Genomic DNA, 26,006 nt, shown 5'->3' with positions numbered 1-26,006 from the left:
ATTAAAAATAAAAACTTTTATTTACATGCACTTCTGGTAGTGTCATATGGTTTTATCTTCTAGCCAGTCCTCTCCACAACTTACATTCATAGATAATATAACATGATATATTATACATTATATTTGCATAAGTTATTTACAAAGGCACTTTCAATTCATGGTCAGTATTTGCTTTTTTCCTGGAAGTTCTGTCCTTAGTGTTTTAGAAGAATTTAATTGAAGCACAAGAAAAGCCAGTTCATATGTTAAGTTCACAGAAAGAATCAGTGTATTAGAACCCCAGACACTGCAGTTTTCACACTCCACGGATGATTATGAATGTGTAAGTTAGAGTTACAATTTTGCAGCCATTGTCTGGTAACAGATGTGCATTTATGACGACTACAGACTTCAGTGGGAGTTGAATTTATGTGTCCAAAGGCAAAATATTGCCCATGATTTGTAAGTATCATAATCAATAAACTCAGTGGACCAAATTCTTTCATGGTTTAACTTCGTTGACTTCAACACAGGTACACCGGAGGTAAATTTGTCCCAGTGAAAGCATGTAATTTAGTTTAAGTATTTTGACACCTGCACCTTAAACCAAAACAAAACAAAACAACGCAGGTTTTTGATACTGTCTCACATGACCTTCTCATTAACAAACTAGGGAAATACAACCTAGATGGAGATACTATAAGGAGGGAGCATAACTGCTTGGAAAATTGTTCCCAAAGAATAGTTATTAGTGGTTCACTGGAAGGGCATATCAAATGGGGTCCCACAGGGATCAGTTCTGTGTCTGGTTCTGTTCAATATCTTCATCAGTGATTTAGATAATGGCACAGAGAGTAAATTTACAAAGTTTGGCGATGACACCAAGCTGGGAGGGATTGCAAATGCTTTGGAGGATAGGATTAAAATTCAAAATGATCTGGACAAACTGGAGAAATGGTCTGATGAAATTCCATAAGGCCAAATGCAAAGTACTCCACTTTGTAGGAACAATCAGTTGCACACATACAAAATGGGAAACGACTCACCTAGGAAGGAGTACTGCGGAAAGGGATCTGGGGGTCATAGTGGATCACAAGCTAAATATGAGTCAACAGTGTAACACTGTTGTAAACAAAAGCAAACATCATTCTGGGATGTATTAGCAGGAGTGTTGTAAGCAAGACACAAGAAGAAATTCTTCTATTCTACTCCACACTGATTAGGCCTCAACTGGAGTACTGTATTGTGTTCAGTTCTGGGTGCCACATTTCAGGAAAGATGGAGACAAATTGGAGAAAGTCCAGAGAAGAGTAACCAAAATGATTAAAGGTCAGAAGCTGAGCTTGGGCAGGGGAGCTGCATGCTGCCACAGCCAGGCGCTCTCCCAGGAAGCTGTTGCACTGCACCAGGCAGTGTACCAACACGACTGGAAGAGGCTCTGGCACCACCCCGTCTGTTCCGGCTCTGGCCCCACCCCCTCCGCTCTCCACTCTGGGCGGCTACTGGCGGGGGGCACTCAACCCTTCATGCCCTCCCTCTGACGAGTCACCTCTGGCAGACAGTAACATATTAGACCCATATGTTAATCTATCCTACCTGTAAAGATTTTCTCTTGCATTGTAACAACTAAAATTATAGCGATCTGAACTGCTATCTCTTCAGATAGTCTTGAAGGGACAGAAGGAGCTTGGAGAAAAAAATTCTTTACCAAAGGTTTGCTACTGGTGCATACTACTTGGAGTTTCTCCAGAGCACATTCGTAAGGGCAGGAGTTGAGACTGTTTGCTGTTATAGTTTGTGTTTGATATGGAGTTTGTATTTTGGGTGTTGAGAGGTGGGATACTGGGTGTTATTTTATTTTTCCTGGTAAATGTATTCAGGTAGGTGAATATGGTTAGATAATCTTTAAGGTGTCCAGAGGAATTTGGCCATGTGCATATTAAAAATAAAAATGCATTATTTTAATTATACATGTATAATTATTAAGCTACATACTACAATTGGGTTTCCCATAAAAATGCAAAAAAGCATTTACACATTATTTTTGAATTAATTGTTTTTTACTTTAAAAATAATTGTTTCCCCTGGTGACCGTCTATCAGAATGTATTTATTTTATATGAGACAAACTGCTGAAATCAAGATTTTGCAATAATTGAAGGACCAGATCCTCTGCTTGTGGAAATTGCTGCAGGTCCATTGGCTTCAATGAAGCTCCAGCAATTCATATCACCTGAGGATCTGGCTCACAGTTTTTAAATAGTTACATTCTTTGGGCTGTATCATGCTGTTAGGTTTATTTATACAGGATTCCCCACATTGATTTCAATGGGGTGTTCTGCTTAAAAATTGTTGGCATGCTCTGGACTTTTATTTTTGCACATAACGCATCTGCTTTAGTGAGTGTTCTGCTTCTGCTAGGGTACAACACTCTTGTGAAGTAGATGCTTGGAGCAGTCAGCCTGGGACTGGACAGAAAAAAGTCTTATTGGGTGAAATGTATCCCATGGAGAGGGCCAACACAAGATTACTGCACCAATTAAGGCCTACTTAGGCCCTTAGGACAAAAATGGGATTTAAGTGGTACATAGGATCCTGAACTAACCCTCTCCAAAGAGCTGAATTTCACCCATTATGAATCTTGTCAAAATAACTCCATGCTATGTTATCTATAGATAAACATACATGCCTACACATATAAAGATACACAATTTCTGCTGGGATTATTCAGACCTTGGACTTAATTCAGAAGATTTTATTCAGTTAACATTGACATCAGTGAGAATTTTGCTAAATATGAACTTCATGATTGGACCCTAGAGGAATAAAGCTAGCTATACCATATAGCTATGGCAAAAATCACTTTCTTATGACAATGTTTTAATTTTAAAGGGCTCTACCAGGTTCTCACCTGTAGTTGTTGAGGGGACTAAATTAAACCTTCAGGTATTAGGGAATTCTAGCTATTAAAAATGAATAGAAACACCAGGATTTTCCATACTGGAACAGATCACTGAACCATTCAGTTTCTTTTCCCGTCTCCAGAAATGGCCCGTTCCAAATGCTTTAGAGAAAACACACAACAGAGCCCATATACTGGCAAAGCTGTGCCATCTCCTGCCACAGGAATCTTGAATGACGGTAGATAACACTACAAGCAAATTAAAAATTCACTTTGGAAAGTACAGTAGTTTACATTTTGTACTTCAAGAACTTTTCAGCATACTTTTGAAGTCAGATGTGAAATTTGGGGACTGCCAAGTTTATTTGGTTTTGAGAGGGGTTATATATCACTTATCAGACCGACAACACCTCAACAATAACAATTCCATTTTGTCTTGATTTTAATTCAAGAAGTGGATCAGGTAGTTTGATATAGAACAGACTAGTTATATTTAAAGATATATATATATATATATATATATATATATATATATATATATATATATATATATATATATAAAGAAAAAAAGGAGTATTTATCCATTTTACTATTACCAAACAGACCAATCCATTCATAAACTTCAGTGGGCATAGGATAAGGTCTTTACAGTTTGAACAGAACAATATTATTTTCAGTCAGTCAAAAAAAAACCCACTTTGTTTTTGCATAACAATGCTAGGATACATTTTTTTTTATCTGATGACTGATTTATGCTTTCAGCTGCCTCTGGTTCAACTAGACTTGACTGAGCCTGTAATAAATCTTGTGAGAGGCCAAATAGGCTGAAACTATCAAGTCCTATATTGGAAAATGTAAATCCATTTAAAACATTACCTTCCTCTTCATTTAATTTTTGATTGCTAAGGTATTATAACTGATTTTATGGCCCTAGTGTGATTAATTTTAATGCAGTTCTTTCTTTGTTCTTTGATCAACTTTTCTCATTTTCAGTTCTGATTTAGTTGTACTTCTCTAAAATCATCTGTTGCCTTCTTTTTTGCTGTCATAACTATAAAGGGAAGGGGGTAACAGCTGTCCTGTGTACAGTACTATAAAATCCTTCCTGGCCAGAGACTCCAAAATCCTTTTCCCTGTAAAGGGTTAAGAAGCTCAGGTAACCTGGCTGGCAGCTGACCCAAAGGACCAATAAGGGGACAAGATACTTTCAAATCTTGCGGGGGGGCGGGGAGGCTTTTGTTTGTGCTCTTTGTTTGGGTATTCGTTCGCTCTTGGGACTGAGGGGGACCAGACATCAATCCAGGTTCTCCACATCTTTCTAAACAAGTCTCTCCTATTTCAAACTTGTAAGTAAATAGCCAGGCAAGGCGTCTTAGTTTTACTTTGTTTTCTCAACTTGTAAATGTACCTTTTACTAGAGTGTTTATCTTTGTTTGCTGTACTTTGAACCTAAGACTAGAGGGGAGTCCTCTGAGCTCTTTAAGTTTGATTACCCTGTAAAGTTATTTTCCATACTGATTTTACAGAGATGATTTTTACCTTTTTCTTTAATTAAAAGCCTTCTTTTTAAGAACCTGATTGATTTTTCCTTGTTTTAAGATCCAAGGGGTTTGGACCTTGATTCACCAGGAGTTGGTGAAAGGAAGGAGGGGGAATGGTTAATTTCTCCTTGTTTTAGATCCAAGGGGGTTGGATCTGTATTCACCAGGGAATTGGTGAAGGTCTCTCAAGGCTCCCCAGGGAAGGGAATTAGCTTGAGATGGTGGCAGTGGACCAGAGCTAAGCTGGTAGTTAAGCTTAGAAGTCTTCATGCAGGCCCCCACATTGTACCCTAAAGTTCAAAGTGGGGATACAGCCGTGACATTTGCATATTCCTTTTGAAACAGTAAAATCTTCTCAGGACACTGCCGTGTTGGCTTAAGTTTATTGGAAGGTGCCCCTGCAAACTGTTATTGGAAGATATAGTGCCTCTGAGCCCTTTTAATGTCACCCAATTTGATCATGTGATCGCTTTATCCTATAATAATCTCCAGCACCTTCCATATCTGAGACTTCCTAGTAAGCCCCAGTATTGTCACTGAATTGATTCATATGTTTCGACCTACCAGGACCCAAATTTGAGACACACTTCTCTGACCAAACCCCAGCACAATGAGAGGCACAAAGGAAACTAGCAATGGAAGGTAAAATGCATGTGGCTTTATTAGTGACAATAATATTTCCTATGATCTCAGCTTCATTTCCGAAGTGAAGATGGAGATAAGACAAGAGAGAACATCATAAAAGCTGATTTTAAAATGCAGTGTTTCCTTTACAGTGAGGGGACAGATGACAGTGACACAATAACTATATTTTCTAACAGTTCAAAGACAAATGCCCCACTCCAGAAGGAGCTTGGAGAAAAAATTGTGACTTAGAGAACACCCCATTTGCTCTCAGAAGTAGAGTGCGTCATCTTTTTACAGAATGCAGCTTACTACCATTAACCGAGCTATTCTGGTCAGCAAATAGGGGAGTAAAGCCAAGTCTGTGACCCACTCCCTGCAAATTTGCTCATAAGGGGGTGTTACCAGCTTTGCCCATTACTTTGGGGTACGCTCATTTATTAGGGTTACTCTTCTGGGGAGGGAGGTCCTGTACTTCTATCAATGTACGGCTTTTGTCATGGCTGAATCCCCACTCTGTCACTCTGAGTGCAGGAAGTGGGGGCCCTGAAGGATTTTAAAAATTAATACTTGCCACTCCAGGCTTGTATTACACTCCCAAGGTTACAGCTTCTCTCTGACCTTGGCTTGGTAAACGCTGCCATCACCCAAATGCAAAAAGCCCCCTTTGAACCCAGGAAGGCGCACTTGGGAATTCCTCCCTGTGGGGTATCCTCAGGCCCTTTCACTGTCCCTGTGGGGAAGAGCTGAGAAAGAAAACAAAGGAAATTAGCTCTGCTACCAGCTAATCAAACAACATGGACAAACCTCTTAGGACACCAAAAATCCAATTCTATTCTTAAAAAAGGTAAATTTTATTAAAAACAAAAAGGAAAAAATTACCTTTGGAACTTAGGCTTTTTGCTAGATCTTAAAAGAAACAATTACAAAAATTAAGCACCCAAACTAGCTTTCTGGGGGGTTCAGCTTAAAGGTTACAAGCAAACAAAAGCATCAGGGGTTAGCACAGAGGAGATCCACAAGCCAAAATAAGAAATAAGCCTGATAGCGTCTAACTAATAATTATCCAAATAATTTCTTCTAGGTATGGAAGATACTTTTTCATACCTGGTTCAAACCTTACACAGCATTTCTGCTTATAGCATTGCTGCCCTGTGTCCCTGCAGCCCAGAGAACAACAGACAAAGGGAAAAGTTTCTTTCACAATATTAAAAAGTTCTACCTTCCCATTGGCTCTTTTGGTCAGGTGCCCACTTCCTTTTCTTTACCTGGGGGACTTTTAACCCTTTACATATAAAGCAAGCAGAGAACAGTTACCAAGAGGGATTTTACAGCTAACTGGCTGGTTGGGTGCCCATAAAAGGGAGCTACCCTCCGCTTCATTTATCACAGGGTTACTCATCTGGGGAGAGGAGTCCTGTACTTCTATTAATGTATGGCTTGTGTCATTTGTGTTCTCATACAGAGCTCTACTTCTCCATGCTGCAAGTTCCCTCCCAATGGAGCTATCCTGCAGGACCTAGGTTCCCCAGGGCTGGGTTCTTCCAGCCCCAGAATCAGACAAACACAGGCACACACACACATATTAACAGAGTGCGTCTGAGCGGACAAGGTTAATCAGCACTCCCAGACTGACCCCTTATATGTCCCTGGACTCAGCAGACTGGGTCGAGCAGCACTTCCAACCTGCACCCTCATATGTCCCAGGTTCAGCACGTCCCTATCCCCACTTTCACATTGCAATTGTTCTGGTAGTAACCCACTTGATGAGCAAACCCCACAGGATTTTGGGGTGCTGCAGGGATCTTTTAGCTTAGGTACGAGGAGCGTTGCTGCAGAGCAAATGAGGAAACCAAAAAACACCCACGAGGGGGAGAACATAAGAATGGCCATACTGGGTCAGACCAAAGGTCCATCAAGCCCAGTATCCTGTCCTCTGACAGTGGCTAATGGCAGTGCTCCAAAGGGAATGAACAGACAGGGTATCATCAAGTGATCCATGCCCTGTCACCCAATCCCAGCTTCTGGCAAACAAAGGCTAGGGACACCATTCCTGCCCATCCAGGCTAATTGCCATTGATGGACCTATCTTCCATGAATCTATCTAGCTGCCTTTTGAACCCTGTTATAATATTGGCCTTCACAACACCCTCTGTCAAGGAGCTCCAGAGGCTGACAGTGCGTTGCGTGAAAAAATACTTTTTTGTGTTTGTTTTAAACCTGCTACCTGTTAATTTCATTTGGTGGCCCCTTGCTCTTGTATTATGAGAAGGATAATTAACTCTTCCTTATTTACTTTCTCTATACCACTCATGATTTTATAGACTTCTATCATATTCCCTCTTAGTCACCTCTTTTCCAAGCTGAAAAGTCCCAGTCTTATTAATCTCTCCTCATATGGAAGCCTTTCTATACCCTTAATCATTTTGTTCTTTTCTGAACCTTTTCCAATTCCAATACATCTTTTTTGAGATGGGGTGACCACATCTGCATGCAGAATTCAAGGTGTGGGCGTACCATGGATTTATATAGAGGCAATATGATATTTTTTTTCTTATCTATCCCTTTCTTGATGATTCCCAACATTCTGTTTGCTTTTTTGACTGCCAATGCACATTGAGTGGATGATTTCAGAGAACTATCCACAATGACTCCAAGATCTCTTTCTTGAGTGGTAACAGCTAATTTAGACCCCATTGTTGTATATGTATAGTTAGGATTATGTTTTCCAGTGTGCATTACTTTGCATTTATCAACATTAAATTTCATCTGCCATTTTGTTGCCCAGTCACCCAGTTCTGTGAGCTCCTTTTGTAGCTCTTTACAGTCTGCCTAGGACTTAACTATCTTGAGTAGTTTTGTATCATCTGCAAATTTTGCCACCTCACTGTTTACCCCTTTTTCCAGATCGTTTATAAATATGTTAAATAGGACTGATCCCAGTACAGATCCCTGGGGGACACCACTATTTACCTCTCTCCATTCTGAAAACTGACCATTTATTCCTACCCTTTGTTTCCTATCTTTTAACCAGTTACCAATCCATGAGAGAACCTTCCCTCTTATCCCATAACTGCTTATTTTGCTTAAGAGCCTTTGGTGAGGGATCTTGTCAAAGGTTTTCTGAAAATCTAAATACACTATATCCACTGGATTTCCTGTGTCCACATGCATGTTGACCCCCTCAAAGAATTCTAGTAGATTGTTGAGGCATGATTTCCCTTTACAAAAACCATGTTGACTATTTCCCGACAAATTATGTTCATCTATGTGTGTGACAATTTTGTTTTTTATGATAGTTTCAACCAATTTGCCCAGTACTGAAGTGAGGCTTACTGGCCTGTAGTTGCCAGGGTCACCTTTGGAGCCCTTTTTAAAAATTGTCGTCACATTAGCTATCCTCCAGTCATTTGGTACAGAAGCTGATTTAAATGATAGGTTACAGTTAGTAGTCCTGCAATGACAGTTAGTAGTCCTGCATTTTCACACTTGAGTTCCTTCAGAACTCTTGGGTGAGTACCATCAGGTCCTGGAGACTTATTACTGTTTAGTTTATCAATTTGTTCCAAAACCTCCTCTAATGACACCTCAATTTGGGACAGTTCCTCAGACCTGTCACCCAAAAAGAATGGCTCAGGTTTGGGAATCTCCCTCACATCCTCAACAGTGAAGATTGATGCAAATAATTCATTTAGTTTCTCCGCAATGGCCTTATCGTCTTTGACCGCTCCTTGAACATCTTGATCGTCCAGTAGCCCCACTGGTTGCTTAGCAGGCTTTCTGCTTCTGATATATTTAAAAAAATATTTGTTATTACTTTTGGAGTCTTTGGCTGCTTCAAATTCTTTTTTGGTCTTTCTAATCATATTTTTACACTTCATTTGCCAGAGTTTATGCTCTTTTCTATTTTCCTCATTAGGATTTATCTTCCGCTTTTTAAAGGATGCCTTTTTGCCTCTCACTGCTTCTTTTACTTTGTTGTTTAACCATGGTGGCTCTTTTTCGGTTCTCTTACTATATTTTTTTAAATTAGGGTATACATTTAAGTTGAGCCTCTATTATGGTGTCTTTAAAAAGTTTCCACGGAGCTTGCAGGGATTTTACTTTTGATACTGTACCTTTTAATTTCTGTTTTACTAACCTCCTCATTTTTGTGTAATTCCTCTTTCTGAAATTAAATGCTACAGTGTTGGGCTGCTGTGGAGTTTTCCCCACCACAGGGTTGTTAAATTTAATTATATTATGGTCATTATTACCAAGCGGTCCAGATATATTTATCTCTTGGACCTGATCCTGTGCTCCACTTAGGACTAAATCAAGAATTGCCTCTCCTCTGGTGGGTTCCAGGACTAGCTGCTCCAAGAAGCAGTCATTTAAGATGTCAAGAAACTTTATCTCAGCATCTCTTCTTGAGGTGATATGAATCCAGTCAATATGGGGATAGTTGAAATCCCCCATTATTATTATTATTGAGTTTTTTATTTTAATAGCCTCTCTAATCTCCCTGAACATTTCAGAGTCACTAATGCCATCCTGATCAGGTAGTCTGTAATATAGCCCTACTGCTATATTCTTATTTTTCAAGCATGGAATTACTATCCATAGAGCTTCTGTGGTACAATTTAGTTCATTTAAGATTTTTACTTCATTTGATTCTATGCTTTCTTTCACATATAGTGCCACTCCCCCACCAGCACAACCTGTTCTGTCCTTCCGATATATTTTGTACCCTGGTATTACTGAGAGAGAGGCAACCAGCTTAATCATGAAAGTTATTTATTGCCAGGTAATAACCATAGGGGAGCCAAACAAACAAAACAGTTATAATATTAAAACTAACTTAAACTTGATTATAAAAGTCAGGTTCACAAAACTATAACTGATCACACAAGTCAGGGTCAGAAGGCTATACCTAGAGAGAGAGAGAGAGAGAGCGAGAGCTGGGTTCTCACCACTCCGTGAAGCTTGAATCGATCGGGGGTCCCAGGTGGTGGTGGTAGCTAAGGGTCCTGAGTGCTGGAGTCAAGCAGAGCCCCCAACATGATCAGTCAGGAGAAGATGAAGTCCCAATGGAACTGATGCAGATTCTGGATCCAGGCATCAGAACACTTACTTTAGCATAGGTAAGGGTTTGTAGAGAAACAACAATGGTTCAAGGGAGAACACTAGATTTGTTTATGTGTAAACAAGGGAGCATACCAAAGTTGTTTTTTCAGGCTTGACCCTGGGAGCTGATCATTTCTGGTTTTGGGCGGTGTTCCTTGGAGGGAGCTCACAATGCAATTAGGGAGCTTCTCTATTTTGGATACCAATAAAGGATTTATTACTTGAATTGGTCCAACTACTGAGCTGGGTGTGTACAGGCGTGGGTTCATTAACATCTGGAGCAGAGATCCCCCATCATGCACTGCTTCCCTGCTTTTCTGGTCCCAGAGTTCTGTGCGGTTCTTGCCTTGGAATCTCTGTTCTCCATTCTGTATGCTAATGTAGATGCCTCCTTGTCCCATCTTCAATGCAAATGAGGCTAGGGTAGTTTCCTTAATCCTCTCATGCTTCTCCCAGGAGTTAGGTGTGTCTCTCCCTGCCTTTTCATTGCTTTTTGTAAGTCTTTCTTCTGATCACTTTTGGTTCAAGCAGTGGTGGGTGGGAGGAGAGGGAGAAGGTCTTTTGTGAGTCAGACATGCTGGGTACTGCACCCTGGTTCCCCAAGAACACAGAGCTGACAGGTAACAGGGAAATATAAGAGAACCAGCCACTGCTCCCCCAATCATGGCCAGAACCACAATACTTTGCTCAGGGGAGTAAATCAGGGAGATGAGAGGGGGCCTTCTCCACCTTGCTCTTCCATGAAGCGAAATAAAGGCTAAGAACAATATATTCTAATATGTTTATTGAAATACAGATAACTAAGGTCAAAAGATTTGAGATCCCATTGGTCTCCTGATAGAATTGTTTTGAGAGGATATTGATAACAATAGGGTTTTATTATTTATTTATTTATTTATTTTATTTTATTATACTGCCAACAAAACGAATGGATAGCAAGCATCCACATACATATGTGAATGGCATGCTCTTAATAACATAAAGATGACAAGCTGATGGTACATTTTTGCAGTAAAGCAATGATTATCGTGAAGACATCGATAAGAGGATTTCACAAATATAATTCCTCCTTTTAAAGATACTATTTTGTGTTTCACTTTTTTCCTCTCAGCTTTTCCTCTGGAAGCTTAAAGCTGATTTATTTCTAATGCCAAGTGCTTTTTTATAGTAAACAGCTTCATTAAGAATATTTTCCTTTTTCTTGATGAAAGTTACAAAGTGAAAATGATTTCACTGCAGAAATGAATGTCACGGCAAATGAATTAAGAAAACAGTCTTTTAAAAAAGGGAGGAACTTGGTTTGGTTGTTTTTTTTTTAACCCCCAAAATCATTACTAAAATTAATGTTATTAATTCTTCCCATGGTACAAAAAGTGTTCCTTTGTATGGATAAAATGATATTTAGTGGCACTTAAATACCACAGGGATGGGAACAGTAGGAGGTCCAGTCTTGTCTAATCCTTATTCACTCCAGTTTTCCTCTTGCACATGAATGTGTGAAGTCAATTAGGATCAGGGCCCTAGTGATAGATGGACAGATTCCAGAGAGGTGGTAAAGAAGATTAGACCAGTGGTCCTCAAGCTTTGTCCATACTGGGCTCCCCTTGTCTATTGCAAGATCCTTTCTAGAACTGCCCCCATCTAACTGGGGAGACCCTCCTCCTATTCGCCAGTATGGGAACAGCACCATGGTTGTGACCTCTTGACACCTGTTTATGACCCACTTGGGGGTCTTTAGAGTAAAGCAACTGCTTTCCAGACTAAAAAGAAGAGTTTGTTTTGTCATTAAGTGATTTTTTCTGTTGTTTTAGTAACAGCAAACATCAATCACATTGCAGGAGTACAACAGTTTGTAAGAAAATTGTTCTCTTTTATATCTGATTTAACAGTAATCATGCTTTACTAGTGAACAATGAACAGCCTTTTCTATTCTCTGTGTAATGGGTATTGATTTCATATGGGGAAAACTATTGAGTGGATTTAAAGAGGATATAGGTTTAATATTTATACATACATACAAGAAGAACTTTTCATGTGAAATTGCTATCAATATACACTAGTACATCCGGAATGACTATTATTGATAGTCTCCCAGGAACCACAGAACTGAATAAACCTTAGAGATTGGTTTTGTCTCCATTGAAGTACACTTAAAGTGTGAGGTCACAACACTATTGCCCATACTACCTCTGTGGACATCTAGACTATTTCATTCTCAAAGCAGGCAGCCAAGCACTTTTCATGAACACTTGAATTAATAAACAAGAGAAAACAACCAAAAACTACTGCTGGAACGTGAAAATTAATACACCCAAAAATGTGATATCTCCTAGCAGAGACACATTGATGAATGTATTGCTCTGATGCACCAGGCTCTCTATTAGCTTCCCATTGAATTCCAGTTCCACTTTCTGGTGGTCCTAGATCCACAGATTGGTTACCTAAAGGGCCATCTCTTTTTATGTAACCCACTAAGAATGCTCTTCTCCCTTGCTGAGCAGTAGCAGTTTTGGGGGCTTTTGGAATGGGTCATTTTCCTTTTAGGAAGGAAATTGGTGGCACGGAGAGTCAGGATATTTCCCATGGTCTGTTTTTGTTCAGAACATGTCCACTAGTCCTGTTTTCTTTGGAGAGATGGTAAATAAAAAACCAAACTATACACTGGCAATTGTAGGAACCCCATTTAAGACAGCCCCATGGCCAGGAAGGAGCTCTCTATCAGGAATTCTCAACACACTGCCTACCTCTCTCCTGCACTCAGTAGCACGCCATCCCTTCCTATGGTTTGCCGACCCTCAGCATTCTGACCTGGAAAATGCCTCAGTCTAAAACCACATGATTCTTGAACTGCTTGGAGCCCATTGTCTCAATGCTGTGCATGAGCTAATTCAGGTCCAGCTTCTCAGCAAAGGAACTCTTCACACAAGTTCAGCTACAACCAAGGTCCACTAGAAATGGCTTTTCTGTGTGCTTCCATTTGACAAAATAGAGGGCTTAACCCACACAATACCCTTTATGCCCATCTGGATGAAATTGCTGTCACTGGCCCTTCTGGGATGCATTGAGGAAAGCGTACTCTGGTTAAGCTTTTTCATGGAGAGTTGAATAACAAATATTCATATATCAGTATTTCAGAGCATGAAACTGCCTTTGCCAAACAATGCATTTACAACAGCTGGAAACCAAGGCAAATCTTTTGGGAGCTTGAGGAGGAGCATTTTTGGCAAAGGATCCTCCGCTGGGAAATACCGTCATACTGGTGATCAGAACAAGCCCATGTTTCTCCTTTTTTTTACTATAAAATCATTGTTATTCCCAGCAGAGTGGGCTACATAAACACATGGAGCAGGCAAGATTTTCCCTTCTCCCAAATCCCTACTCCATATATGTCCCATAAGAAGCATTACTACCCATGCAAAGAGTGAAGAAATTGATCTGTTCATGAAAAAATAATTCTTGCCATTGTTGTATTTGGCTCTTAGTTACCACGGTACTGGGTGCTTTACAAATACCTCTATAGTATAGATTGAAAGCTACTGCCCTGCCAGTAGCTTCTTCCATTACTCTAGTTTATTGCAGAGGTCTCTGATCAGTGCACAGTGTCTTGCAGAGAACTATACTGACATAGATTTAATTATATCTGCTCTTCACAAGATCCACACATTTGCATTTATTGGCTTTTTGTACCACAACTTTATGTAACTGAAGTGAATTTGTTTACATAGTTAATTGTCTTGTTTGTAAGATAAAGCCAATCAGCAAGCTGCTATTAACCCAATTCATTTACCAGAGTGTTTTCCAAGCAAAGTGAAATTACAGCAATTGTTCATCATTAATTTTGTTAATAGATATTTGTTCATTTGTACTACCTTGTAAACAAGGCACACTGTATTATACAGTAGGCATACAGCTAAACTTCAGATGCTGTTTAATGTCCTCAATATTATTATGTATAATCGCAACATTTCCAGGAACCCATGACTAATAACCTTGAGGCAGGATTCTTTGTGAATTTTGAAGAACCAAGAAGCTGAGATTTGGAACCAATCTTGAATATTACAAATCTTCACCTACATCAGCACCAGAGCAATGTAAAGTGAATTATTGAGGCAGCTAGCTTAGCAACATTCAAAAAAAGGATTAGACACATCTGAATACCATGAGAAAAGCATCTGCAATTACACTAGGTAGGATAAAATTACAAGGTCTATCAGTCCTCATGCTTCAAGGCATACGCCAATCACCAGCTTGAGTCAGGAAGAAATTTTTCTCCTTAGGAATTATTTTCCTTCATATTGCATTTATATGCATTATGAGAGGAGTTCAATTTTCAGTGAATCAGTCATTGACTATTGTTAGAGACAGGAACTAAAATAGACAATTGATCTGTTCTGGTATGAAAATTCCTAAGCTAATAATAATAATAATAATACCTAGCTCTGATGTAAGGCTTCTTCATCCACAGATCTCAAAGCACTATATAAAGGGGTTCTCCACAGAATTGCCCGACAACAAATTCACCATGAATGTGTTCTGCTAAGAACATGCTGGTAATTCAGCTGGTCAAGAATCTTCCACTAAATCATGTGAAGTCCTACTGCTTCATGTGTGGTGGTCAGTGCTCATGGAGAGCCAAGGAGGCTCACAAAGGCCTGTTGCATTCAGTGGCTCAGTTCTAACTGATCTGCATTGTGTAACATGAGCCTCTGCATAACATAACAACCAGTTCCAACTAGCTTTTGCCAGTGCCTCTTAAAGGTACAGTTCCCCACATCTTTCTTTCCCAGCCAAACATAACAATAATCACTGACAATCAGCATTAGCATAACACAGAATATCAAATACTTATAACCAACCTACTAACTAAAGTAAATGATAATGTTCAGTTAGTCTCTGAGGTGCCCTGCACTGTCACTTGCGAGTGTCTCCTGAGATATCAGCACCATTGTTGTCATGCGGGGAAGAGGGGCAGTAAATCCATTCGTTCCAGTTGTGCCATGTCCTAGAGCTCAGCTATCTCAAACTGCTGTGATTGTTGCCTGTCTGATACCTTGTCAGGCAACATGGCCAACTCAATGTCCCTGATCTCCCTCCCTTCTGGGTTTGGAGATGGCATCACCTATTCCTATATAGCATGTGTCTGTCGGTGGTGACAACCTCATACAACTGCAGGATAGCCTCTTGTGACACCAGTGCTGTTTGTGACCCTTGGTACCCATCATAGGTATACACTCCTATCGAGTCATTCTCATGCTTGTGCTCTCTCTCCCTCTTTTGGGTGAGAGAGCGAGAGAGAATGACTCTATAGCCTAGTAGTTCAAGCACTAGCCTGGGATATGGAAGGCCCATTAGCCAGCCCCCAGTTCCATAACTATTTAATTATTTATCCAGGGGTCTGCTTCTCATCTAAGCTACCCCAGTGTAAATTTGGAATAACTTGACTATAAATCAGGGGTGCTGGAACAATTTGTACAGTGCGGGTGATGAGAGCCATTGAACTGAACTGTAAACCCTGTATAGAATGGAAACCAGTTCAAGCCCGGGGGCGAGACAGCATCCCCAGCACCTAGTTCCAGCACCTATGCTATACATCCATGTGTAAGTGAGATCAGAATCAGGAAAAAGTTGAATTTTTACCAAACACCTTGTATGAAAGGCGGTAAAACAACTGCCCCAAATTGTTATTTAGGGGTTATATCTGGCCTGATGCTCTCTCACATCTGGCCTGATGTGTCTGTTATGCTGCAATGTAGGTGACCTTTTATGATTTTGAACATGCATATGTTCTCATTTTGTCTGTCCTTGATACTATTCTAACTGGCTGATATGTCCTTGTGATTCCTAAATCACTGCAGTGACATTTTGTCATAAGATTAAATATCTTTCTTCTCAGCTGTCAAAAGGAAAAAAACTAATGACAGTATTACATTTTATTGGAACACAGATGTCAAATCAAATCACTTGTTTTGCCCAATGGTCACTAAATCTGTCTTTATGCATAAAAAAAAAGTCCAAGCCAAATGAAATTGAATTAAATCATATAAATATTAAAGTTATGTAAGAGCTGATGAGAATAGACATTTGATGTTATGGGATTTGTAAATCAATTTATGAACTGTGTGACATATAGTATTGGAATGAATGCAAGATAAACATTTTATGAAAAAATAAAATCATATAACTGACTGAAAGTCTATCTTGGCATGCACAATGGACTATTGAAAGCTGAATAAATGAGGCTACTGCAGACCTTGCTGAGCAAAGTTAATGAATTTCTAATTTTACTATTAGTACCATCTTTTTAATGACAAAAAAGATCATTTATTCCTGCTTTCACAATATGGCCATTTATACAGAGCCTCTTAGGAGTTACTGAATCTCTCTGAAAACCAATAATCTAATGAAGCTTTTTTCATATATTTCAATATTTATTAAATTCACTATCCCCTTGACTTTATGCTAGCCTGGTCCTAATGTCTTTGTGTTATCACGTTGTCTCTTGTCAGACAAAAATGGATTATATTGTGAGTTGACCCACCCTTTTGCAAAGAGCAATCTTGGAAATCCTGATCCGTAACACAGCAGCAGAGTGGTTACAGTGAGTGTACATAAGAACAATACAGAGGATAAAATAGCTATCAAATTTAAAACCCTGGCAGAGAACATTCTCTGCTGTTTCATATTCCAACTGTGTCAGGGGAAATGCTATTTACTACTCCTGACTATATTTTTCTTTTCTTTTAGGTTTTGGGCAGTGTCAACATCTGTCAAAAGAACTGTAGATAACATAAATACTCAACAGACTAAGATGAAACCCTGTTACATAAAACTATTATAAATAATGCATTTTCCCTTAAATCTTTTAATTTGATTAAGGAGATAAAACAGACACATCATGCAAATGTTATTCAATAACTAGTTTATATCTGCCAGGAAATAGGAAAATCAAAGGGCTCCACTTTAAAGTATTCTTGCATCACAGTTAATCAGCATTTTTAACTTGCAGATCACAAGCTATTATATAAGCTTTGGCTGCTGTGCTAAGACATCAAATTAGAAATTCCTTTTCTAATTCAAAATGCACTTGTCAATGCACAAGCTACAGTAGGACATGTGCACAGTTACTTCATTGTTCTCACTGACAATGCCAATGACAATTCATTCATGCAACTATTAACTATATTTAGTGGTCACTGCCAGCAATTGCTATAATGTTTTGCACTTCTATAAGCACCTTTCAGCTGAAGATGTCACAGTGGTTTTTACAAACATGAATTAATTCAGCCTCACAGCACATTCTTTCTCTGGTACTGTCAATATTATTGGAGTCATTTTTCAGTAGGGTAAAGTGAAGCACAGAGCAGCTAGGTGATTTGCACAAAGTCAACCCAGTGATATAATGTGGGACCCGGAACAGAACCCCAGGATCCTGACTCACGTCCTCTCTTCTAATCAAGGCACTTTTCCAGATAAGAAGCTAAATGCTGATTTTAGATCCCGTTTTATTTTGAGAGAAGGAATGTTGAATACAGGCATTCTCCTCTCCCTCTTTGAAAGTGTGTCATGGGTTCTTTAACTTCCACCTGATCAGATACTAAAGGCAGGCAGCAGTGACCTCAGTTTAATGTCTTATCTACAGATCTGAAGCCCTGAGATTGTGTGCATAACTTTTATGGTAATATTTTGTATTTCTCAGGTGTGTGTGACAAATTTCTGAATCAGATTTAATTTGCACACAAATCCAGTCTTGCCCAGGCAATCCAAAATTGTTAAAAACCTGACACACCCCGACCTCCAAAAAAAACTGTATACAGTGTATTCCCTGGCTGAATGCTCTGATTGCTGTGTGTTTGGGTAGATCCATTGTTTAAAATCAACCAACTGGGCTCACTGGATGTACAAACTGCATTTTGAATTTCTGCACTCTTAGAAATTCCAGTTGACAGTTTTTGTTGGTTTCTACAGAACTAGGAGTCCCAGGAGCCAATTATAGCTACGTTCTGTAAGGTGGAAATTCTAGAAGGAATGTTATGTATTAGTTATTGTGTGTCTGCCAGGAGAAAGCAAAAAGAAATCAAACATCCAAAAGTCTGTGGATGCACCAGTGAATGGGTTAATAGAGAATACCATTGATAGAGCTGAAACTCTCTCCCAAGCACCAAGAATCCTGTTGAGAACCAAGGAGGAGAGTACAGCTCAAAGGGAGCTATCAACATGGATCCTCTGAAAGGAAGATCCTATCAAGTTCAACACAAAAGAATCAAGTCATGCTGGAGTTCCCAGTGGCGCTGTTGTGCTCTTTCACTGTCTGACCTCCTCACCTTTGTTCTGGCACTGCTCATTTTGGGAATACCGCAGTTCAACCATCTGCTCACTTGTAAACCTTTGCATCCTGGCAAGTTACATGAGCCCAAGGTGTAGCCCCAAAAGAGGTACCTTCTTATTTTATACTAAAGGATGCCTTGATCTAGCTAGTGTGAAGCTATTACTGAGGTTTTGGGGGCATATTTTGTGCCACAATTTGCTCCTCTTACAATGTTTAGGCAGCACAAAGTGAGGGAAAACCTTCTGCAAATCCCTAGAGGATATCCCTGCCATAGAGGGATCCCTAGCAGGGGTAGAGCCAGTGGAATTGGTTCCTACTCTTCCCACAGGACTTGGTTCAAGGGTGTGTTGGCAATGGGGAGGGACAAGCTGAGGGCAAGAAGGGATGAGGAGTGAGGATTAGTTGGCATATGCTGCACTCCAACTACCCCCAGCTAGCATACAGTCCCTATGAGACCATAACCTGGAAGATGCTCTCACTTGTGAGGGAGTTGGGCAAAGAATCAGGGAGCCTTAGCCAACTCCCTGCCATCCCCTCTCTCTCTGCCCTGCACAGCGCAAACTGAACACAGCACAGGGCCTGCCTCATTAATAAGTATGGCACCATCTAAATTTAAATATAAACTTCCAACCCATCTCTCTCCATTTGAGAGACGCCTTATTTAATATTTGTAAAATTACAAAGTGATCAGAGAACAAGATCAGTCACTGCCCCATTTACATTCTCAATTTGTTTAATAAAATAAAATTTGGGGCTTCTTGATCTTGAGCTAGATTCTGTATAACCCAGTAAGGGGAGAAAACTCTTCCTGTTCTATGGTGCTATTGGGTGTGTGGGGAGTGTGTGCATTCCTGTCGCATCGTCCTGTAATATGGTGTTTATAGCAACATGATTCTGAGCAAAATGAATAAAAGATAATTCAGTGCATATGTCACTTCTGTGTAAGGAAAAGACTTGATTTGATATTTATTTGAAGACGGCTCCTGGTGATTGTCTATTGTCATAGCATTAGATGAAAGGAGAGAGAGCGAGTGACTCTTTGAATGTGACTGCAGTGACAAGGAGAGCCTGCAGTCATGTCTTGTTAATTTACTGTGGAGGAGAATGTCACATTTACATTTCAAATTATCCCATTGCACTGCTCACTACTTGCTAGGATTATCTTGAATTTTAAGCCATCAAGATTCAGGTTTCATTGTTTACCCAGACTATGGTAATCGTCCTCTTCTCCCCACCTCTCTCCCCCCGACACACACCAGAAAAGGAAAAGAAGCCACTCCTGAAAAATCTAACTCTAAAGAGAGTGATCATTGTCACTCAGTAAGTACAAGATGATTCTCTACAAAAGGATAAAATGTCATTTTTATTCTTTCTTTTCACCCCCTCCTACTTGCAGTCAGGTGTCAGGAGTAAATTTTCATCATGATGGGCAGGGATTTAGCTGTGTGAATCCTATTACTGTTGTTAATGAGAATACATTAGCACAGCCAGATGAATGTGTGCATCCTTTAATGTGTATTTGAATGCTCTCGGGCCCAGATCATCAAAGGTATTTAGATTCCTTACTCTCATGGAAATCAATAGGAGTTAAGTGCCTAGATACTTCTGGGTATCTGGGCCACAGTCTTCATCTATATCCTGGGCCTGATTCTGATTTCATACTGGTTTTACACTGATGTAATATCAGTGATGTCAGTGACTTTCACTGGTGTGAGTTCAGACTTATACCCTCTTCCCATCTTCCACAGATGCCACATGTGCCAAATCCTTCAACCATCATCATCTGCAATTGTCATGTCCATGTCCTAATGCCTTTTATTTAAAGGGGCATTGCCAAGAAACTAGGGCCCAACTGTTAAAACAATAAATGAGACATTTGCAGAATGTACTGTGAAAAGAAATGTTTTCATGGCTTATTATATAATGCAGTAAAACAAGGGATTTGTTTTCTTTTATTCAAAAAACACTCTTCCAGTAAATGAAATGCAGATAAGTTAATAAATAAAATAAATGTTCAGTGTGTGAAAAGGAGAATGTGACAGAAACGATAAACATAAAGTGAAACTGACCACTTTAGTGTCATTGTCCACGCTGAATGAATTGCAAAAAGCAAATGAATGACACAGATGCCAGTGAAAAGGAAATCAGATTTGTAAAGTGATTGTAGTTATAATTTATGGCATTAGTAGTAAATAGCACAGGGAAAGATTTATTTAAACAGCTGATTTTTATGTTGACAATGTTCCTCTTAAATGCTTCTAGATCTAATGCATTGAACTTTTACTTTGAGGTTGAGAAATACAAATTGGCCTAATCCTGCACCTGTTAGAGCCAATAAAAGCTTTACTATTGATTTCAGAAGACATAGAGTTAGGCCAATGCTGAGTGCTTTTGAAAATCCCATCCATAGGCTCTCAACGGCAGTGGTTAATATAGATTGTAACAGGAGTGGGAGCTTACATGACATCAGCCAAGGGAGGAGGGGGTGCTCTGACTGAGAACTGTGCTCCAAAGCCTGGCAGCTTTCCCCTATGCTCTCCCTTACTTTAACATCTTATCACAGGCCTCACACCACCCCTGAAAGTGCGGCAGGTAGCCTTATACCCATTCTGCTGATGGGTAAGACCAAGAGAAAGAGTGGTTATATGAATCACAGAATGAGTCAGTGGCTGCGTCAGAATGAGATCCTGTGAGTTTAGACTCCCCAACCCCTTTTTTTAACTATTAGCTATTATTGTTATTTACTATCTGAGCTGGTAGAAATTTTCCAAATTTTGATTTTTCAGTGAAGAAAAAAAGGATGATTTTTCTTTTTTTGTGTATAATGTTCCTAGTTTTTGACCAGCTCTCTGTAATATTTATTTGCACTGTGGTAGTGCTTATAAGTCCCAATCAAGCATCTGGGGCCCACTTTGCTATGCGCTGTACAAACATGTAACAAAAAGACAGTCTCTGCTCCAAGGAGCTTACAATCAAAGTGTAAGACAAGAGAGAACAAGTGAGTATGACAAACAGATGGGTGAGGAGCACCATATGGTTAGTGTAATAAGCAGCCACTGCAGCACAATAGTTCTTAACCACCACACTGCTGCACATAGGCAATGTTAAAAAATAGGGGGGAATGCAAGTACAAGTGAGATTAGATCCCAGGGTGCCCTAACTTTAGGCAAAAGCACTTAATTGAGGTAGATAGGAATAATACTTATCTTCAAAGTGCTAATTAACTAATTAATTAGTCAATCACAAGATAACCCTCTAGTTGATACTTACAGAACACTGCAAGGACCACAGAGGGTTGGTTTCCACTCAAATGAACTGTTGTGAATGATTTCTGCAATTCATTATGGACAAGAAGGGTTTTCTTCCCGTGCCAAGAGTGCTTTCAATTCCAACCCTTCTTTTGCAGGCACATTGTAAAAGGATATGTCATACAACGATGAAAGGAAAAGTTCGCTTTCCAGTTGTGTTGCCCACATCCCTCACCCATTACACGAAGGAACTGCTGGAGTATTCTCTGACATTGAGAACATCTGTTTTTTACATCCAACCTTCAGAATCCAACACTAAAACAGCAATTGAGACCACTTAATTACCTTCTCCATTGGAGGGTCTCTTGCAAAGAGTAAAAATAGTGCATATATAATGGCTCAATTCCTGCTTACCTTACTCACCTGAACATTTCCATTGACTTCAATGAGACCACTGGTGTGAGTAAGCTAGCAGGGTTGGGCCCAGTTAACCTGGATACATGCCAGGAAAAGACAGCTATATTGCAATATATTGCACTGTATATTTCAAGTATTTATACTTCTCATTTAGAACAGAGAAGACAAAAATGACTAATATATGTGTTTTCCTTGTTGTAGTCATGTTGGTCCCCAGATATAAGAGAGCCAAGGTGAGTAAGGTAAAATCTTTTATTGGCCCCAAGTCTGTTGGTTATATTTATATGAAATGGACAGCCCAGTAGATGGCCATGCCTTTGTAACTATGTCAGTATATATGTCAGATTAACCAGGTAGTCCAGCAATCTTCCTATGTTCACAGATGCTAGCTCCCAAATTCCACTATGCATCATAGGAAATGAGAGATGTTCTTTTCAAGACGCTTAATTGTTTCTGCAAGCATGTTTGCCACACAGGAGAAATTCAGTATGAAAGTACAACTTTTCTCCCCCCTCACCCCACCCCTTCCCCCGTTCTAGTTGACTGCTTATGAGATAAATAATCAGGAGACATTTATTGCTTAAGGGACCGATTTGCCAGAGATAGAACAGTTGATTGTATTATTCTAAAGAAATGATACATAGTAGCTCAAAATAATTCCAACTTGTTGCTCTCAACTCACTAAAAGCATTAGACTAGCACCAATCTGACAGTCCATTTTTCATTAACACTTTTTTCATTTACTTCAAAAAAGGGGATTTTTTTTATTATTATTAAATAGGTTGATAGTTTTGTTTTCTTATACATCCTTTTTAAAATTAAATTTATTTATTTTACTTCATTTTGTCTTATTAAATTTCAACAAACACATAAGAGTCATTCTGAGCATTTCATTTTCCGAGGCTAGCCTATGCATAACACAGCAGTTTCTGTGTTGTAGTAAAAGAGGATAAGCTGCAGTTTTTTTGGAGACTGTCAGATTTAATCATGCCCATTGATGTACTTATATGGAACCATGATTGCATTATTTGAATACCTCACGGGGTTTTTATAGATTTGTTCTCCTAACGCCCCGTGAGGTAGGGAAATATTATCTCCATCTTATATCTGAGGAAACAAAGGCATAGAGAGATGTAAGTGATTTATCCAAGGTCACAAAGGAAGTCTGGGGAAGGATCCCTTGAGTCACAGACTAGTGCCTTAACAAGGACATCCTTCCCCCACTTCATACCATGCCAAATTCATTCATATCAGTGTAAATCCAAAGTAACTCTATTTACTTCAGTGAAGTTACTCAGATTTACATTAATGTAATTGAGAGCAAAATTACAGCCTTACTGAATCTGAGCTCTATGTGATCAGATTTATAAAACAACAAAGTCACAAGAGCACTAAAATATTAGACTTTGGAGTGGTGGAGGCTGATATGTAAAGCATGTTGACTCATTGTTTCCTTTAAGATTCTGTCCTATGTAGCAAGACTTGGATATCACATAAGTGTTAACTGATAATATTATTATCTAGTATTAACACTATATGGTAAATTGTTGGACTAGATCTATTTTGACATTATAATGGCTTTAGCATGGAAGGGCAAATGCATGCAGACTCAGGCAATGAAAATTAATTATGATCATGATGGAGAACCTTATCCTCAAACACAACATATTTAATATGGAGTTTGTCTTTTTTTTTTTTTTTTTCCAAAACAGCATCTGCCCAAAGCAGTTTTTGGAAAAGAGTGAAAATTAAAATAACAGAAATCTGATCTGAAACTTTCATGGATAATAAGCACAGCCAGTTCCCAGAGGAAGCAGTTAATTTTAATAACCCTACACAGCTCATTTTGGATGATAGTTCAATACTGACTTATTACATATATCTAAATGGTATTGTATTGCTTTAATGTTGTTAAGGCATTTGAACTCTTTTGTACCCTTAAACATTATCCTTTGAGAAGAAAAAAATAAATAAATTTGCTACTGATATGCCCCCTTAAGGCCTCATCCTGTGAGGTGCTGAGCAGTGTCAACCTCCTTGACTTCTCTAGGACATAGCTCAGCACCTTCCAGATGACATTCAGCACCTTATAGAATCAGGGTTTTATTCCCTTGAAACATAATAGGTTTTCTCACATTATTACTAGTGATAGAAGCACTCACTGACTCCTGCCCAGCCCTGCCAACTCAGAAAAGAACCACCATTAACTTGAACAGAAAATAACACTGACATTGTGTGTGTGTTACTGGGGTGCTGGAAAGGAAGGAGAAAACTTTCCTTCCTTTTCTTATGGGGGCCCCTGCACCCAACATCTCAGCCATCCTAAAGCACTGGTTAAAGTACTGGATGAGAGAGAAAGCCCAAATAGCTTGACTGCTTTATGATCATTTGCAATCCCATGATACTTTTTACAAGGGCTATAGGTATTAAGCCCAGGGACCTGAGCAAGCTCCATTGCTGCCAGAACTGAAGGACAGGTCATTGAATTTCAAATGAGTTTCTAGAAAATCTCCTACCATTTCTAACACCCATTCACCCTAAGGGTGTTAGCAATGCTGGCAGTCCTAGTAAGGATGGGCCACCTGCTGTTGTCACCATTTTATGCTTCATGTAAACTAGATTTGTTTGGAGCAGGGTTAAATGATGTGGTGCTTAGATGATCAATAGGAACCAGTTCATTTCCATTGATCTAAGCATGTCTAGGGGGCCTAGAGTAGATAGGCCACTGGCTACCGTCAGTGGCCTAAGCACAGTGTTGATTTAACATGGTAAGACCAGGTTTCTAGGGTATAATGGTAAAAATGACGGAGTCCTGTCTATACTAGGGCTCCTATCATCGCCTCCCTTTGCTAGCACCAGTGGAACTGCTCAGGTGGTAGCACTGTTGTAGGAAATTTCCCCAAAATAACCATTGTACGCAAGGTCAGAAAGAATAATCAGAGTGGGAGAAAGCAGGATACAGAGACAGAAGCAGCTGCTACTGGCACACAGATGTATTTTAGTTGAAATCCTGAGGGTGAATTGCTTATGTGACTGTTTATTGTTGCTTTTGCTCTCTTTATACAAGGTGAATAAGAAATGACATACATATTGTTTGTGAACTAGACTAGGAGGAATATCTTGAATCTCAGCATCATTCATTGCTTTTCCATGGACAAATCAACCCACTTCAGAAGTCTCAGGGCCAGACCTTCATTTGGTGTAAATGCTCATAGCTCCATTGACTTCAATGGAGCTATGACAATTTACACAAGCTGAGGATCTGCCTCCCTCCCCAGTCCCCCATCCTACCCCACCCCACCCCACCCCACCCCACCCCACTGCTCAGGAAATGGGAAAGCATTACGTTTTTTAACTCCTGCAGGATCTGTTGGGATGAAAGCTGCACAATATACATTGAAGATATTTCATTATATGAGTTTATTATATGAAGACTATTGTGCTGGAAAGTCTATTTATTTATCAACCCAGAAGAGAGAGAGCATTTCTGTCCACTTGTATGTGCGTTTCAAATGCTGAGTGCCAGATCCTCATTTGATGTAAATCAGAATAGCTTGAATACCCTGAAAGTGGGAGTTGCTATGGCTACCTTCAAATGAAGGCAGCAGCTCGGCAGTGGTGGGGGTAATGCACAGTTAAACATTTTGCTGTAATCCAGTACCGGCGCTACTCAGAATCTTTTAATAACCTTGTCAACTTGGACAAGCCAGTTTGCCCTACAGCAAGATTGCCTTCCCAGCCTTATTGCTCTCCCTGTTGTTCCTGCCGGGCTCAAGAGACTAAGAAGCAAAGTTGCTTATATTTTTTAATCTCATTGAAACCAAGTGGGAATGTTTATTTTCTCACTTGCTTCAGCCATGTTCT

General features: G+C 39.6%; 1 long non-coding RNA gene across 1 annotated transcript in view; it reads left to right on the top strand.

The window, feature by feature from the left end:
• Positions 1 to 4,146: 4,146 nt before the first annotated feature.
• The window catches only part of LOC128835392 (uncharacterized), a 58,094-nt gene continuing 36,234 nt past the window's right edge, over positions 4,147 to 26,006 (top strand). The window contains exon 1 of the long non-coding RNA XR_008444644.1: positions 4,147 to 4,226. This is a non-coding gene — a long non-coding RNA (uncharacterized LOC128835392). The remainder of the gene's footprint in view (positions 4,227 to 26,006) is intronic.

Source organism: Malaclemys terrapin, chromosome 4, assembly GCF_027887155.1.
Source record: "Malaclemys terrapin pileata isolate rMalTer1 chromosome 4, rMalTer1.hap1, whole genome shotgun sequence".
In the NCBI taxonomy this organism is placed as follows: Eukaryota; Metazoa; Chordata; order Testudines; family Emydidae; genus Malaclemys; species Malaclemys terrapin.
This window is presented reverse-complemented; position numbering and strand designations above follow the sequence as displayed.